At 30.5% G+C, this 8,776-nt stretch overlaps 1 long non-coding RNA gene across 2 annotated transcripts; it reads left to right on the plus strand.

The window, feature by feature from the left end:
- Window positions 1-3,351: 3,351 nt before the first annotated feature.
- LOC134258638 (uncharacterized) lies at window positions 3,352-7,526 on the plus strand. Of its 2 annotated transcripts, none has more exons than XR_009990191.1 (3): window positions 3,352-3,371; window positions 7,158-7,349; window positions 7,484-7,526. It is a non-coding gene; the product is annotated as an uncharacterized LOC134258638 (long non-coding RNA). The 2 variants fall into 2 exon arrangements; XR_009990192.1 differs by lacking the exon at window positions 3,352-3,371 and adding an exon at window positions 3,657-3,706.
- Window positions 7,527-8,776: the final 1,250 nt, after the last annotated feature.

Here is an 8,776-nt window from a genome sequence, read left to right on the forward strand (position 1 = left end):
TTTTATTGTACATGTACGTCTATCATGCAGCATCATTGTTAGTACTTATGTTATGACAATTATCAAACATTTCATCCAGAGCAAGCCTAGCTCTACTTAGGTAGGATTACTCTGTTCTTTACACAGGTGCTAGCGAACATAGCTCATATAGGCAAACCTACGTTGCCCTCAACCTTCATGAATCAGGTGCTAGTGAGCATGTCTCACAGTGGACATAGCTCATATAGGCAAGATTGCCTTGCCCTCAGCCTTCATGTATCAGGTGCTAGTGAGCATGTTTCATATAAGCAAGTTTTACTTGATCTCAGCCTGTTGTCATTCAATTCCACAGAGTTAAATTCTATCCTATTGAGTCATAATTTGAGTCTTCTTTTGATGCTGTTGATAAATACTTAGATCACTTTGTGTAAAAAATTACATAGCTGCATGAGCCCTATAGGCAATATTTAAAGTTAGATTAATAAAGATGAAACTTGATAACTTTGTTGTTTTTGGGGGTAATAAACAGGTACTTTATATACTGAGTATTAAATATCAACAATACAGCACAAACAGGTACTTTATATACTGAGTATTAAATATCAACAATACAGCACAAAAAGGTACTTTATATACTGAGTATTAAATATCAACAATAGCAAAAAAGGTACTTTATATACTGAGTATTAAATATCAACAATACAGCACAAACAGGTACTTTATATACTGAGTATTAAATATCAACAATACAGCACAAACAGGTACTTTATATACTGAGTATTAAATATCAACAATACAGCACAAACAGGTACTTTAATATATTATATATCAACAGTATAGCACAAACAGGTACTTTATATATTATATATCAACAATACAGCACAAACAGGTACTTGTATAATATATTAAATATCAATAATACATCACAAACAGGTAATTGTATGTACATGTATTAAATAGTGAATGTTTAGCATTGGCATTAAGGTAGTCCGATCCTCAGGTTTATAAAATAAGCAGTTAAGTAATCAAAAATACTCATAAAAGTATCTCTGAATCAACAGAGTTATGTAAATTTATCCACAGTATTTCTTTTAAGTTAAAGATTAAAGTTAATCATATTATATAGGGAAAATCGTCAAATCTCCAATATTTTTGCAGAATAAGCGAATAGGAATATCAGCTATGCATTTTCTAATTGCAAATTGATCAACAAATATATTTAGGTTAAAAAACGATAGGTATCCAGGCATTCAGAGAAATTGTCATGATTTTTATACTTATTTGGTATTTTTTGTCTTCTATTTCTGTCATGTATTGTATAATACATAGTGTAAAAGGCTTTTGCTATCATTGCAAGACACCACAAATCACTTCTCATTTCATATCATGCTAATAATCATTGGTATCTAAGGCTGGATTCAAGAAAATCTTATTTCTCTAAAACTATATTTTTTTTCCTTTTATAGGGTACAAATGTCAACTTTTATAAGACCTTTTCTAAGACTTCCAAAAACCTTGAATCTTATAAAGATGAATATAATGAAAATTGTTGCATGAAAAAATTTCATTTTCAAGCTACATTTTGATGCATTTCAAATTAAATATTAATTTTTGGAGTTATCCTTCCTGGCTGAGGATCGGATATCCTTAACTACTTCAGGTATATCAAAAATGAAATATTTAGTCTATGAAACACTTATAATAATAATCATTATGATACTTTAAGAACATAATTAAGTCCCCTTTTTAGCTCACCTTAGTCGAAGTTCAAGGTTTTCTTATAGCCTGTTTGTCTTCTGTCTGTCTTTTACCTTTTCACAATTGATATTTACTATCATCACTCCAATAACAGTGTGTCACTTTGTTAGATCAAGTGTGCAAAAATTTCACATGTTGACCACCACATTTTGCATTGATTGGATGTTTGATTTCAATGAAATGAATATTACTTTGGATATGAAATAGAGAATCCAGCAATACACTAATGCTACTGACCAATTGCATTGAAAGATTGTTTAAGAGGACAGCAGTTGAAATAGGAAACAACAAGTGGTCATAAATGCAGTCAATTTAGTTCTCTGTTCATAAGCAAAGTAGTATTCTTTTCATTGAATCAAACATTCAATCGATAAGAAATGTTGTGATCAACATGTAAAACTTTAACATGCTCCAACAAAGTGACATGCTGTTATTGGAATGATATTACATCTCCAGATCTACATGATCATTTTCACCCAAACTTTCCACAAAGAATCCATAAGTTCACAGGAGTCAAGTTTGTCCTCAGAAAGATTTTTAGAACCTTGCTATTGTAAAACACTTCGCATTTTGGCTGTTTGTTCTGTTTATCACTTTTGACAGAGAGCTACCTCTGCTAAATCTATAGCTAAATGTCTTGAGTATTATATGAGGGGCCACTAAAATATAATGTATCGATCCTCACTAATTTATCAAAAATCTAATTTTCACCAAATATTGTAAATGTTTTATATACAAGTACATGCAATATGCATGTATTTAAAGTATTGAAATAAAATGCAGAAATATTGTACTCTTTCTCAACAACAATGATAAATCTTATGAGAAACAAATAATGGCAGGGGCTGACAAATAGATTTTTCAAGCACTTGCCCACGGGCAAGTACATGGTCAAATTTCACTTGCCCTATTTCAATTTTTACTTGCCCCACCAGCACTTTATATTCATCATATTGAATTAATTTGTCTCTAAATCGAAAAATTTTGCAGCCTAGGATTGTTGTTTAGAATATTGGCGTCATTAAAAACTACGTACCATACAATCTGTTGATTAATTGTATGCTGTTTTACGTCCCGTTCGAGAATTTTCTATTCATATACTAGAGACGTAAAATTGCTATCATATTTCAGCTATAGTCATGATATCTGCTATTTGTTTAAAATAATGGTTTCGGACCTTTTTATACGCCCGTCTTAAGACGGGACGTATTATGTTATAGGCTTCATGTCCGTCCGTCCGTCCGTCCGTCGAGCTGTTCTTACGAGAGGTACATTGTGGGGTAAAATTAACGTATTTTCCAGCAGTGTGGGGTTTTTTGGGTACTGTGGGGTTAACCCCATAATGAAGAGGTCTAATTACGTTCAAAATTACTCTATGAGGTCGAAAAACCTAAAATTAGATTTAACCTCACAAAGACTTTGTCCAAATTTTGGACATGTCCTTAGCCCAAAACGCTCAGACATTCAGAAATCTGCTGTTTATAGGAGTTCTGTAATTGAATCGAGGAGTTCCGAATACCTGAGCATGCGCATATATTTAAAACTAACTGCGCATGCGCAGAATACGGAAGTAGCTGTGTTTGGACATTTTGTATTAGCAGTGAGGAAATTCGAAAACACAAAAAGCAAATGCAGTAAGTCTTACTATTTTGTTGCACCACATTGAAAAAAAGCTTTGTAAGTTGTTTGATATGATTCATATACGTACATTATGCAGTTGTAGAATTTATTTAAAGTCAAGGAAAGGACACTTGTAGTCCACATAAACACATACCGATTGAAAACGGGCTTTTGTGAAAAAAATTATAATGAATGCACTGATAGTTCTTTTTTTAATCAGAGGTCTGCAATGAAAATCGACCGATACCCGGGGGTCGGGCTAGTGGTTTTCTGCAAGTAGGTCGCCCCGTTGGCCAGTAAAAAAAGATAATATTATTTATACACATGCAATGCATGCAAAGCACACCTGGTACGTATTTTCACTCGTTTTTTGCAACAAAAATCCAAACCATTTAAATTTTCCATATAGCATGCTCCAACTGTCAATAAATCTCCATAATTTAATCCGTGTTGGAGTACTACTTGGCTTATTTACTTCAAAAAACGATCGTGTTTTTTTCTTAATTCGAATTTTCTCTATATCTATGGTAATTACATGCAGATATCTCATAACATAAATACATGTGATTCTTCCGATGGGAGACAAAATCTCTGGATTTTTCACGCCTCTTCCGCCCCTTCCGATTAATTTTTAAATCATCCGTGTTTAAATTTTTTTCAAATTGAATATTTTTGGCTTTAATTTTATCCTGTTTCGTAGTATAATTGCTCTCTCTCTCTCTCTCTCTCTCTCTCTCTCTCTCTCTCTCTCTCAAATTAGTTCTAGATACGTACCAATTGTTTATCTACTCTTCACACATTTGTTTACATGTACTTGTAATCGTACCTTAATCTATAGAGAAAAAATCAGAATGGAAAAATGGAATTAATGTCACTGCAATAAATTTTCGCAGCAAGTAGGAATCGTAGGAATCAACATGGGGTTGTATAATTAGGTTGTAAAATTTAGTGGTATATCAATTTGATAAATGACAATCAATGTTTATAAATGAGTGTAGGACATTTTAATCAGTTGTTAAAATACCCAATATGTCACATTGCTTACACAGTCGCTTGTGTAATTATGTGCCGGATAAAAAAATTCACCTATTAAAGAAATTAAACAAATTACCTTTAGATACGTATATATAACTCTCTTTGTGTTAATGGAAAAAATATAATTGTCCTGTAAGATCAATTTGTACTTATTTTTCAAGATCGACCATTGAAAGTTTAAAAGAATTAAATCACAATTAATAGTTTTTCTATAGCTAAACTTAAAGAAATTCAAGCTTAAAGCTTCATTTTGTAATTTACAATATTAATTCATCATTACTTTGAATATTTACAGTGAGAGTATGTAACTTAGCTAATACAGGTCTATCAGTATTTTCACACCTGTTAGATTTTGATTCCGTGTAGAAGCTCTAATTGCAACTCTTGTCAAAACAAATGTTTTGTATAGCATGATTATCTCGTGAATTTCACCATCAGGAGACGATCGATAGGGATTAGTTACGCTCTACTGCACTTGACACCTGTGTTGTGTAGAATGATTTTAAACTGCGTAAATACAAATCTTTGGTCAATTGAATAATTTTTTGTGTGTGTCTGTATTTTAGATAGAAATTCTGACAGCTTTATAAAAATAATATTAAAAATTTACCAGACTTTAAAAACTGACTTTAAAAACTTCAGCAAAGTAGTTGATCGAGGATTAATTGAAAGGGGGGGGGGGTTACACTGCTGATCATTACCTGAACATATTATAGTGAAGTTTTTAAATGAATTTTATTGACACTTACTGAAATAAATTTTTATACTTTATTTAATTCACACTGTCTTTTAATTAAAGCTTTTATATTTGAAAGATAAACTGTCTTTCTTATTAAAGCTTTTATATTTTTTCTTATAAAAAATAGATAGTAGTAAGACACATGTATTTCTTCTTGAATGATTTGAATGTTACAAAAGAACACTAAGAGTTCCCGAAACTGTCTAGTCGGAAATTGTCTTGTCTAATATATTCAAAATTCACCGGATAGTTGCAAAATTTACCGGACATTAATTTTTTGTATGTAAATTTAACATATTATAGGATTGGAAATTGTAACGATATAATGAATGATATGTGTAAATAAGAAATTATTGAAATTGTTCGCATTTTGTAATAATTTTGCCTTTGTATGCATTAATTTTTTGATATGTGACGTTGCATATTAAGGCGTGTGATGACCAACGCTTAATTCATGTATAAATTTATATATGTCCTTTCTGACAGATTAAAAAAAGACAATTTAAAATGTTTTTTCGTATATGGCAACTCTTGTTGATTGTTTGGAAAATATGTTGTTTTCCAGGCTTTTTTCTTTTGGATTTTTGTATTTTATGTGCCAACGGAAAAATATAAATTTATTATGGTAAAACCGATATTTCTGAAAGATTTTTAAAATGTTTTTAAAAGCCTGCAACATGTACTAATGATTGTTAAAGATATGCAAATTTCCAGGCTTGAAAAATGATTCTAATGATTTTTGTATTTTATGTGCCAGATACTGCAAATATTCGTAAAAAATGATTTTTAGAAAAGTGAATTGTAAACGTCTGATATTTTAAATGCTAGTTAAAATTTAATACAATCCAGAAGTTGGTTAAAAATATGATTAAAACGAGAAGATAATAAATGGTAGGTCAAATACATGTAAAAAAAATCAGAATGAAATACATGATTTTAGCAGATGTTTTTAAAAATAAAATTATGAAAATAATACATGGAAAAATATTACAATATCAAACTCGTTTTCCTGGTAAAACGTCGAAAGTAGAATTGTACATTTTTATGCTAATGATATAAAGATATGCAAATTTATCAAATACATTAGAAAAATTTGTTGTCTTTTACTACATTGCAACAGAAGTTGGTGTAATATTATCCTAATAGATTAAATTATGAGAAAATGGTAACAAATTTTGTTCAAGCAGACAGCACTCTTGGTTTCCTTCAAAACGAAAGTAGATTGTCACATTTTTTTTTACTGTCAGAACTACAGAGTGCATATATTTATCATGGAAAATATTTGTTGACAGGGTTTTTAAAACTGTTTTTCCTCCCAGACTTATGGAAATTATTATTTTAATATGTAGCTTTTTATAGTAGACAATCAACGTCTACATTTTATTTAAACAAGATCTGGCGATGCCCTGACGTTTTTTTTTTTTTTTCATTCCTTTAGTTTTGCATTTGTTTATTGTCAGGACAATTGAATTAAATGATTTTGTTAAGATTATATGTAAAGGTTATACAGTCTGTAAAAAAAAAAAACCATCGGACATTTTGACCAATAAAATTAAGATTTTACCGGTCCCATTCAAAGTTCACCGGGGATCCCCGGTGGACCGGTGCGTTTCTGGAACTCTGAACACTTATGAACAAAACCTAAAAATTTAATTTGGAATTCTTTAATTTCATATTTTTTAAATAGGCATGGATTAATATATATATACACACATACAAAGGTTTTGTGAAATTGACATGTTTAATTAAATCAACTGTAGTGGTTATTGCTGTTTATTTATTGACTGACTGGCTACTTCTTGGGCAAACTGGAATAAGAGGCCACCTGTCTTAAGTGGCTAGTTTCTGGACTTCCCAAAGCTTAAAACAAGTTTGACTGTACTTTTTCACCTTTTACCAATATATAAGAAAGTAGTTCACAGTACATGACAACTATGCTTTAAATAAATTTCGATGAATTTTAATTAGTAACTCGGAATTTTTGTATGTGATATAAATAAACATTTGCTTCTGTATTCCTTTGTAGAGTTCAGATACTGAAAGTGAACATCAGTGGAACTTTGATGATCTAGGCCGCTCTATTTTTGCAGCAACACCAGCATGCGTCGGACATTCATAAAGTTGAAAGAACAAACCTATGACTTGAACACACAATTTGTGATCTGAATATAGTTCACAAATTTAAGGAAAGCAACTATCAAAGACATCCAGATTGATGGTTAGTACATGTTATAAGTGCCCATAAAATCAAACAACAATATTATTTTACAATAAATTAAAACATAACCTGTTAAAAAAAAAATTGAACATTATCATTTATAAATATATTTTACTGTATTTTTTTTTTGACAGGTATACATGAAGTATGAATGAAAGACTTTTCAGAAGAACAAGCGCAATCCCGATTCATTCTTGCCATTGTCTGCTCCAGACGGCGACATTTAGGACCTGACTTACTTTTCAGAAAAAGAAGATGAATCGATTTTTGATAGTTGATCTTAAAAAGATAACATTTTCAGGGGTCGTGGATTGAATGACATTTTCTTGCAATCTCCCATGCAGAGTTGTCGTTCGTTCCTCTCTCAGACACCTCTGCATTGGGCTCACGTCAAGATTTTTGACATAACGTATAAAACTTGATATTTGAAAAAAATGTTTCAATTCAAATCAATAGGTCTGGATTGATTTAGTAAATATCTATCTCAAAATTCAGACATAAGCATAGAAATTGAATTGTAATGAATTAAAACAAACGCACTATTTCTCGTGTTTAAAACTGTGTATACGCGAGCCAACGACAGAGGTGAATGTATGAGCTGATGGTAGAGAGTGATTTTCTTGATGGGCAACTAGTTTCAAGTATTTGGATGTCTATTCTCAAGTTACTGCAAACCTTAAATTAACTTCTTGATTATTAGTTAAATGTGAGACCGTTTCTTACTTGAAGTAATCATTTTTTGAATTGAGCTATGTAATCTCTGATTACTTATGTTTATGAGTAGTGTTCAGCTTTAAGACAAAAGGATCTTTTATGAACATTGCATTCGTCATGGTGAATTTCTATACATTAAGTAACAGTCATAGTTTTCGTCTTTTTTAATTAGCGATCTCATTTTAAATGTGAGAAATAATTATTAAACTGAAATGTACATTTATGTTGTTTGATTTTTATTTTTTTGAAAATTGTAAATCAATTGCATGTTGTTTTTTTTTTTTTTCATTTTATTTTAGGGGATGGGAGTGGGGTGCAGCTGTAAGTTTGAGTATATTTTCCAAAAGGATGTACATCGTTATTTTTGTTTAAATATCAATTTTAAAATGCAAAATGATGAGATATTAGACTACACACTTAAAACTTCATTTAAATTAATATATTTTGTTTAAAATAAGTAGCAACACCATGCAAGTTTTAGAGTTATTTGACAACTCACTATATACTTGTTTTTTTTTTACATTTATGAAGATTGTCTCAAATTTTGAGGGTTTTTTTCTGTGTTCTACATTTATTGACATGTTTCTTATCTGTGTTCATCTTGTCGAGTAAATGAAAAGTTTGATTAAATTTTTTTTAAAAAATCAGGATCATCTCTTTTATTTATTATTATTAATTTACAATGAAATTATGTATGCTTTTGATGCATAATG

This window comes from Saccostrea cucullata, unplaced genomic scaffold (genome assembly GCF_032062105.1).
Source record: "Saccostrea cucullata isolate Sc308-1 unplaced genomic scaffold, CSIRO_AGI_Scuc_v1 ctg11600, whole genome shotgun sequence".
Classification (NCBI taxonomy): Eukaryota; Metazoa; Mollusca; class Bivalvia; order Ostreida; family Ostreidae; genus Saccostrea; species Saccostrea cuccullata.